This window comes from Bactrocera oleae, unplaced genomic scaffold (genome assembly GCF_042242935.1).
Source record: "Bactrocera oleae isolate idBacOlea1 unplaced genomic scaffold, idBacOlea1 ctg00000010.1, whole genome shotgun sequence".
Taxonomy (NCBI): domain Eukaryota; kingdom Metazoa; phylum Arthropoda; class Insecta; order Diptera; family Tephritidae; genus Bactrocera; species Bactrocera oleae.
The window spans coordinates 837,501-847,500 of NW_027212753.1; the positions used below are offsets into that span (position 1 = coordinate 837,501).

At 24.7% G+C, this 10,000-nt stretch overlaps 2 non-coding genes and 1 pseudogene across 2 annotated transcripts; all 3 read left to right on the top strand.

Annotated features, from left to right (window-relative positions):
- Positions 1 to 5,812: 5,812 nt before the first annotated feature.
- Positions 5,813 to 7,802, top strand: LOC138858537 (small subunit ribosomal RNA). Its single transcript, XR_011397625.1, has one exon. It is a non-coding gene; the product is annotated as a small subunit ribosomal RNA (ribosomal RNA).
- A 622-nt stretch (positions 7,803 to 8,424) lies between these two features.
- On the top strand, positions 8,425 to 8,603 carry LOC138858619 (5.8S ribosomal RNA). Its single transcript, XR_011397671.1, has one exon. It is a non-coding gene; the product is annotated as a 5.8S ribosomal RNA (ribosomal RNA).
- A 502-nt stretch (positions 8,604 to 9,105) lies between these two features.
- Positions 9,106 to 10,000, top strand: part of LOC138858552 (large subunit ribosomal RNA) — a 4,660-nt pseudogene continuing 3,765 nt past the window's right edge.

A 10,000-nucleotide genomic window follows, 5' to 3' on the forward strand; every position in this document is an offset into this window, starting at 1 on the left:
GAGAATCATAACATGAAAATAAAAATTTGAACGCATAAAACTTTGTTTTCACTATTTATTGAAAATAAGGTAAGTGTTGGGATTGTTATCAAACGACTATCATTTAATATACCAAAAGTAATAAAGTAATTGAAATTAAAGCATATTATACAATATGGTATATTAATGAGTGTTTGAGAGAATCATAACATGAAAATAAAAATTTGAACGCATAAAACTTTGTTTTCAATATTTATTGAAAATAAGGTAAGTGTTGGGATTGTTATCAAACGACTATCATTTAATATACCAAAAGTAATAAAGTAATTGAAATTAAAGCATATTATACAATATGGTATATTAATGAGTGTTTGAGAGAATCATAACATGAAAATAAAAATTTGAACGCATAAAACTTTGTTTTCAATATTTATTGAAAATAAGGTAAGTGTTGGGATTGTTATCAAACGACTATCATTTAATATACCAAAAGTAATAAAGTAATTGAAATTAAAGCATATTATACAATATGGTATATTAATGAGTGTTTGAGAGAATCATAACATGAAAATAAAAATTTGAACGTATAAAACTTTGTTTTCAATATTTATTGAAAATAAGGTAAGTGTTGGGATTGTTATCAAACGACTATCATTTAATATACCAAAAGTAATAAAGTAATTGAAATAAAAGCATATTATACAATATGGTATATTAATGAGTGTTTGAGAGAATCATAACATGAAAATAAAAATTTGAACGCATAAAACTTTGTTTTCAATATTTATTGAAAATAAGGTAAATGTTGGGATTGTTATCAAACGACTATCATTTAATATACCAAAGTAATAAAGTAATTGAATTAAAATCATATTATACAATATGGTATAATAGTATATCAAGTGTTTTAATAACATGAAAATAAAAATGTTAACCAAAATACTTTGCTTGCAATATTAAATGAAGAAGTAGTGAATTTTCATATAAGTATTAAATGTATAAAGTCTATGAAGTAATAAATTTTCATATAAGTAGTAAATATATAAAGTCTATGAAGTAATAAATTTTCATATAAGTATTAATTGCATAAAGTCTATGAAGTAATAAATTTTCATATAAGTACTAAATGTATAAAGTCTATGAAGTAATAAATTTTCATATAAGTAGTAAATATATAAAGTCTATGAAGTAATAAATTTTCATATAAGTATTAATTGTATAAAGTCTATGAAGTAATAAATTTTCATATAAGTATTAATTGTATAAAGTCTATGAAGTAATAAATTTTCATATAAATATTAATTGTATAAAGTCTATGAAGTAATAAATTTTCATATAAGTACTAAATGTATAAAATCTATGAAGTAATAAATTTTCATATAAGTAGTAAATATATAAAGTCTATGAAGTAATAAATTTTCATATAAGTATTAAATGTATAAAGTCTATGAAGTAAAATATAAAGTCTATGAAGTAATAAATTTTTATATAAGTATAAAAAATATAAAGTCTATGAAGTAATGAATTTTCATATAAGTATTAATTGTATAAAGTCTATGAAGTAATAAATTTTCATATAAGTATTAAATGTATAAAGTCTATGAAGTAATAAATTTTCATATAAGTATTAATTGTATAAAGTCTATGAAGTAATAAATTTTCATATAAGTATTAATTGTATAAAGTCTATGAAGTAATAAATTTTCATATAAGTATTAATTGTATAAAGTCTATGAAGTAATAAATTTTCATATAAGTACTAAATGTATAAAGTCTATGAAGTAATAAATTTTCATATAAGTAGTAAATATATAAAGTCTATGAAGTAATAAATTTTCATATAAGTATTAATTGTATAAAGTCTATGAAGTAATAAATTTTCATATAAGTATTAATTGTATAAAGTCTATGAAGTAATAAATTTTCATATAAGTATTAATTGTATAAAGTCTATGAAGTAATAAATTTTCATATAAGTATTAATTGTATAAAGTCTATGAAATAATAAATTTTCATATAAGTATTAATTGTATAAAGTCTATGAAGTAATAAATTTTCATATAAGTATTAATTGTATAAAGTCTATGAAGTAATAAATTTTCATATAAGTATTAATTGTATAAAGTCTATGAAGTAATAAATTTTCATATAAGTATTAAATGTATAAAGTCTATGAAGTAATAAATTTTCATATAAGTATTAATTGTATAAAGTCTATGAAGTAATAAATTTTCATATAAGTACTAAATGTATAAAGTCTATGAAGTAATAAATTTTCATATAAGTAGTAAATATATAAAGTCTATGAAGTAATAAATTTTTATATAAGTATAAAAAATATAAAGTCTATGAAGTAATGAATTTTCATATAAGTATTAATTGTATAAAGTCTATGAAGTAATAAATTTTCATATAAGTATTAAATGTATAAAGTCTATGAAGTAATAAATTTTCATATAAGTATTAATTGTATAAAGTCTATGAAGTAATAAATTTTCATATAAGTACTAAATGTATAAAGTCTATGAAGTAATAAATTTTCATATAAGTAGTAAATATATAAAGTCTATGAAGTAATAAATTTTCATATAAGTATTAAATGTATAAAGTCTATGAAGTAAAATATAAAGTCTATGAAGTAATAAATTTTTATATAAGTATAAAAAATATAAAGTCTATGAAGTAATGAATTTTCATATAAGTATTAAATGTATAAAGTCTATGAAGTAATAAATTTTCATATAAGTATTAATTGTATAAAGTCTATGAAGTAATAAATTTTCATATAAGTATTAATTGTATAAAGTCTATGAAGTAATAAATTTTCATATAAGTATTAATTGTATAAAGTCTATGAAGTAATAAATTTTCATATAAGTATTAATTGTATAAAGTCTATGAAGTAATAAATTTTCATATAAGTATTAATTGTATAAAGTCTATGAAATAATAAATTTTCATATAAGTATTAATTGTATAAAGTCTATGAAGTAATAAATTTTCATATAAGTATTAATTGTATAAAGTCTATGAAGTAATAAATTTTCATATAAGTATTAATTGTATAAAGTCTATGAAGTAATAAATTTTCATATAAGTATTAATTGTATAAAGTCTATGAAGTAATAAATTTTCATATAAGTATTAATTGTATAAAGTCTATGAAGTAATAAATTTTCATATAAGTATTAATTGTATAAAGTCTATGAAGTAATAAATTTTCATATAAGTATTAATTGTATAAAGTCTATGAAGTAATAAATTTTCATATAAGTATTAATTGTATAAAGTCTATGAAGTAATAAATTTTCATATAAGTACTAAATGTATAAAGTCTATGAAGTAATAAATTTTCATATAAGTATTAAATGTATAAAGTCTATGAAGTAAAATATAAAGTCTATGAAGTAATAAATTTTTATATAAGTATAAAAAATATAAAGTCTATGAAGTAATGAATTTTCATATAAGTATTAAATGTATAAAGTCTATGAAGTAATAAATTTTCATATAAGTATTAATTGTATAAAGTCTATGAAGTAATAAATTTTCATATAAGTATTAATTGTATAAAGTCTATGAAGTAATAAATTTTCATATAAGTATTAATTGTATAAAGTCTATGAAGTAATAAATTTTCATATAAGTAGTAAATATATAAAGTCTATGAAGTAATAAATTTTCATATGAGTATTAAATGTATAAAGTCTATGAAGTAAAATATAAAGTCTATGAAGTAATAAATTTTTATATAAGTATAAAAAATATAAAGTCTATGAAGTAATGAATTTTCATATAAGTATTAAATGTATAAAGTCTATGAAGTAATAAATTTTCATATAAGTATTAAATGTATAAAGTCTATGAAGTAATAAATTTTCATATAAGTATTAAATATGAAGTCATACAAGTTAAAAATTTAAAAAAAAAATCGATTGTAAAAATACTTTTGATGTTATTAGTTGTATTATGACCATGACGATATTTGAAAATGATATAAATTACCCACGTATATATGAGTTTTTAAATTTTAAATAGGTTAAAAGAATTTTTCCATATATTTTCGGGTTGGTAACGTCAACATGGGAGAGAACATTTATAACAAATTTGCACAAATCTGCTCAAATTGACATATACTGAAATAGTACTTATATGAAAATTTATTACTTCATAGACTTTATACATTTAGTACTTATATGAAAATTTTTTACTGCTAGGAAATGTATTATACTTTTATATATTTGAATTCCTTATGTTAGTTTATTAGTAAGAAATTGTTTTTAAATACTTATAAGTATGAATATTACTATACTTATATGATTTATGTATTTAGTACTTGTATGAAAATTTTCATACTTGTATGACTTTATTTACTTAGTATTTATATGGAAATATTTTTTACTTTATATGTATTTTTAAGTAAATATGAAAATGAAAGTTGATTTTTGTGTGCCTTTTTATTCCTGGTTTTTATACAGTTAGTTTAAATAGAAATAGATTTTGTTTTATACAAAACTCTATATTCTGTACTAACATATTGTATATAATGAGCGTTTTTTATTCCTGGTTTTTATACAGTTAGTTTAAATAGAAATAGATTTTGTTTTATACAAAATTCTATATTCTGTACTAACATATTGTATATAATGAGCGTTTTTTATTCCTGGTTTTTATACAGTTAGTTTAAATAGAAATAGATTTTGTTTTATACAAAACTCTATATTCTGTACTAACATATTGTATATAATGAGCGTTTTTTATTCCTGGTTTTTATACAGTTAGTTTAAATAGAAATAGATTTTGTTTTATACAAAACTCTATATTCTGTACTAACATATTGTATATAATAGCGTTTTTTATTCCTGGTTTTTATACAGTTAGTTTAAATAGAAATAGATTTTGTTTTATACAAAACTCTATATTCTGTACTAACATATTGTATATAATGAGCGTTTTTTATTCCTGGTTTTTATACAGTTAGTTTAAATAGAAATAGATTTTGTTTTATACAAAACTCTATATTCTGTACTAACATATTGTATATAATGAGCGTTTTTTATTCCTGGTTTTTATACAGTTAGTTTAAATAGAAATAGATTTTGTTTTATACAAAACTCTATATTCTGTACTAACATATTGTATATAATGAGCGTTTTTTATTCCTGGTTTCCTACAGTTAGTTTAAATAGAAATAGATTTTGTTTTATACAAAAACATAAAAAATCTATTATTCTATACTAACATATTGTAGAAATAAATATTAAACAATATTTTAGTTTTATTTGTGAGCTATTCTAATATTTACTCATAAAATATATGTGTAAAAGGATGGTTTTTAAATAAAATAAAATATTAATGTGTTGCACCCGAAAATACTTTTTATCATATATTTATTATTGAAATAAATATAATAGAATTTGAAATTATTAATTTCAAATCAAGAAAAAAATGTATATACTCTTAAAAAAAGGTATATATATTACTATATGCATTGAAATAAAGTAAAATGTATAGAATGATATTATTTGAAAATTTTGCCAATATAAGAAGAAATATCGTTCTTACATAATAATTAAATAATAATATGTATAGAGAACGAAAATTCTTTTCACGATACCAAAACAAAAATTAAAAAAATCCATTACAAAATCACACAATAGAAATGAAATATAATGAAAAAAAATATAATAAAGAAAGAAACATAGAAAAATTGTTGTGTATATTGTAAATGTTTTTATGTTTTGTGTATTTGTGTATAATTTTCAAATAAGAAAATATCATTTTAAACTTTTATATAATATAAAAAATATTATATAAAAAAGAAATATATATTATTCTGGTTGATCCTGCCAGTAGTTATATGCTTGTCTCAAAGATTAAGCCATGCATGTCTAAGTACAAACAAATTAAAAGTGAAACCGCAAAAGGCTCATTATATCAGTTATGGTTCCATAGATCGTTAACAGTTACTTGGATAACTGTGGTAATTCTAGAGCTAATACATGCAAAATAAACACGGACCTTTTGGAACGTGTGCTTTTATTAGGCTAAAACCAAGCGATTATTCGATCGTTATATTGGTTGAACTCTAGATAACTTGCAGATCGTATGGTCTCGTACCGACGACAGATCTTTCAAATGTCTGCCCTATCAACTTTTGATGGTAGTATCTAGGACTACCATGGTTGCAACGGGTAACGGGGAATCAGGGTTCGATTCCGGAGAGGGAGCCTGAGAAACGGCTACCACATCTAAGGAAGGCAGCAGGCGCGTAAATTACCCACTCCCAGTTCGGGGAGGTAGTGACGAAAAATAACAATACAGGACTCATATCCGAGGCCCTGTAATTGGAATGAGTACACTTTAAATCCTTTAACAAGGACCTATTGGAGGGCAAGTCTGGTGCCAGCAGCCGCGGTAATTCCAGCTCCAATAGCGTATATTAAAGTTGTTGCGGTTAAAACGTTCGTAGTTGAATTTGTGCTTCATACGGGTAGTACAACTATAATTGTGGTATGTACATTACCTTATGTATGTAAGCGTATTACCGGTGGAGTTCTTATATATAATTAATACAATGTATTTTTTATATATTCCTCCTATTTAAACCTGCTTCAGTGCTCTTCATCGAGTGTTGTTGTGGGCCGGTACAATTACTTTGAACAAATTAGAGTGCTTAAAGCAGGCTCCAAATGCCTGAATATTTTGTGCATGGAATAATGAAATAAGACCTCTGTTCTACTTTCATTGGTTTTTAGATCAAGAGGTAATGATTAATAGAAGCAGTTTGGGGGCATTAGTATTACGACGCGAGAGGTGAAATTCTTGGACCGTCGTAAGACTAACTTAAGCGAAAGCATTTGCCAAAGATGTTTTCATTAATCAAGAACGAAAGTTAGAGGTTCGAAGGCGATCAGATACCGCCCTAGTTCTAACCATAAACGATGCCAGCTAGCAATTGGGTGTAGCTACTACTATGGCTCTCTCAGTCGCTTCCCGGGAAACCAAAGCTTTTGGGCTCCGGGGGAAGTATGGTTGCAAAGCTGAAACTTAAAGGAATTGACAGAAGGGCACCACCAGGAGTGGAGCCTGCGGCTTAATTTGACTCAACACGGGAAAACTTACCAGGTCCGAACATAAGCGTGTAAGACAGATTGATAGCTCTTTCTCGAATCTATGGGTGGTGGTGCATGGCCGTTCTTAGTTCGTGGAGTGATTTGTCTGGTTAATTCCGATAACGAACGAGACTCAAATATATTAAATAGATGCTTTCAGGATTATGGTGTTGAAGCTTATATAGCCTTCATTCATGCGTTCATCTTGAATGTACAAGTGTTTGAATGTGTTTATATAAGTGGAGTCGTACCTGTTGGTTTGTCCCATTATAAGGACACTAGCTTCTTAAATGGACAAATTGCGTCTAGCAGTAACGAGATTGAGCAATAACAGGTCTGTGATGCCCTTAGATGTCCTGGGCTGCACGCGCGCTACAATGAAAGTATCAACGTGTATTTCCTAGACCGAGAGGTCCGGGTAAACCGCTGAACCACTTTCATGCTTGGGATTGTGAACTGAAACTGTTCACATGAACTTGGAATTCCCAGTAAGTGTGAGTCATTAACTCGCATTGATTACGTCCCTGCCCTTTGTACACACCGCCCGTCGCTACTACCGATTGAATTATTTAGTGAGGTCTCCGGACGTGATCACTGTGACGCCTTGTGTTTCACGGTTGTTTCGCAAAAGTTGACCGAACTTGATTATTTAGAGGAAGTAAAAGTCGTAACAAGGTTTCCGTAGGTGAACCTGCGGAAGGATCATTATTGTGTTCCTATCCGAAAAGAAAAAAAAATAATTATATAAAAACAAAATAAAAAAAAAGAATAAAAAAGAAAAAAAAGTTTTCTTTTTGTTCTTTTCATTCAAAATGTTTTGAATTATACAATGTTTTGAATGTTTTTCTGTTTTTTTTTTTTTTAACTCCTTGTAATGCATTATGACAATATATATTATATTGTGAACTTCGCATACATTGTATTTGAACGCAATAAAAAAACCTTTAAACATATAGCTGTACTTATTATTTATATAGAAAATAATATTTAATTGTGATATTTATATAAAATATTATAAATGATAAGTTAACTTGTTCACATTAACGTGTGTAATACCTTTTTTTTATGGTATTTTCTATTTGTGATTAAAAACATGTTGAAAAATTTAAAAAAAGAAAACGCACAAATAGAGAAGAAAATAATATATAAAAGGTATTACTGTTTTTGTTGACCTAAGACATGCGCAGCTGCAAATGTTTGGGTTTAAAATTACAATTTATTGAAAGATGTTTTAAATTTATGTATTAAAAATTTATTATTGATTAATTATTAATACTTTCAATAAATTAAAATTCTTTGACTTAGAATTAAAAAAATACAAAAAAATTATCACTCTAAGCGGTGGATCACTCGGCTCATGGGTCGATGAAGAACGCAGCAAACTGTGCGTCATCGTGTGAACTGCAGGACACATGAACATCGACATTTTGAACGCATATTGCGGTCCATGCTGTTATGTACTTTAATTAATTTTAAAGTGCTGCTTGGACTACATATGGTTGAGGGTTGTAAGACTATGCTAAATTAGTTGCTTATTCTTTTAGTCAATTAATAGAATTTAAGCATATGGCATATTATTGGATTGTATTTTTCAATCCATAATATTAATAGCATAAAAAGAAATATAGAAAATATATTCTTGAATACCTCATATTTGAACGAAAATTTATGATAAATGAGAATCTTAGTATTCCCATAAAAGAAAAAATTTTCAACATTATTTAAATTATATTAAATAATACATAAGAGGAATGTCTAGCATAAAATAAATTTTTATTCTAGAATTAATTCACTCTATTGTATTGAGAAAAATTTATAATAAAAAAAAATATATGATATGTGGAGGAATAATGTTGTTAATTTTATTAATTATTATATTATGAATTTTAAAAAGGGATGAAAAGATTGAATAATATTGAGTAATCAAGATATAAAAATATATTTCTTTAAAATAGCAAATAGCAAAAAAATTAAATAAAAATAAACAAATCAATCTAAAATATATTTTATACAACCTCAACTCATATGGGACTACCCCCTGAATTTAAGCATATTAATGAGGGGAGGAAAAGAAACTAACAAGGATTTTCTTAGTAGCGGCGAGCGAAAAGAAAATAGTTCAGCACTAAGTCACTTTGTCTATATGGCAAATGTGAGATGCAGTGTATGGAATATCTTAATATCTAGTATGAGAAATTAACGATTTAAGTCCTTCTTAAATGAGGCCATTTACCCATAGAGGGTGCCAGGCCCGTATAACGTTAATGATTACTAGAAAGATATTTCCAAAGAGTCGTGTTGCTTGATAGTGCAGCACTAAGTGGGTGGTAAACTCCATCTAAAACTAAATATAACCATGAGACCGATAGTAAACAAGTACCGTGAGGGAAAGTTGAAAAGAACTCTGAATAGAGAGTTAAATAGTACGTGAAACTGCTTAGAGGTTAAGCCCGATGAACCTGAATATCCATTATGAAAAATTCATCATTATAACTGTAGTATTTAATTTTAAATATTATAGTAATAGTGTGCATTTTTTTCATATAAGGACATTGTAATCTATTAACATAATAAAATATTTATCAAAAGATCATTGGTTTTTAAGTTTATTCAAATTAATTTGCTTTTAGCTTATTAACATAGAATAATTACTGATGATTTGATAAAGTGTTGATAGATTTTATTATATATAATGCTAAAATTCTTTTGAATTTTACAATAATATTATTATCATTGATTTTAATATTAATTGTATGCATTTATATGATTAACAATGCGAAAGATTCAGGATACCTTCGGGACCCGTCTTGAAACACGGACCAAGGAGTCTAACATATGTGCAAGTCATTGGGTTATATTAAACCTAATGGCGAAATTAACTTAACTGTATTAATAATGGGATTAAT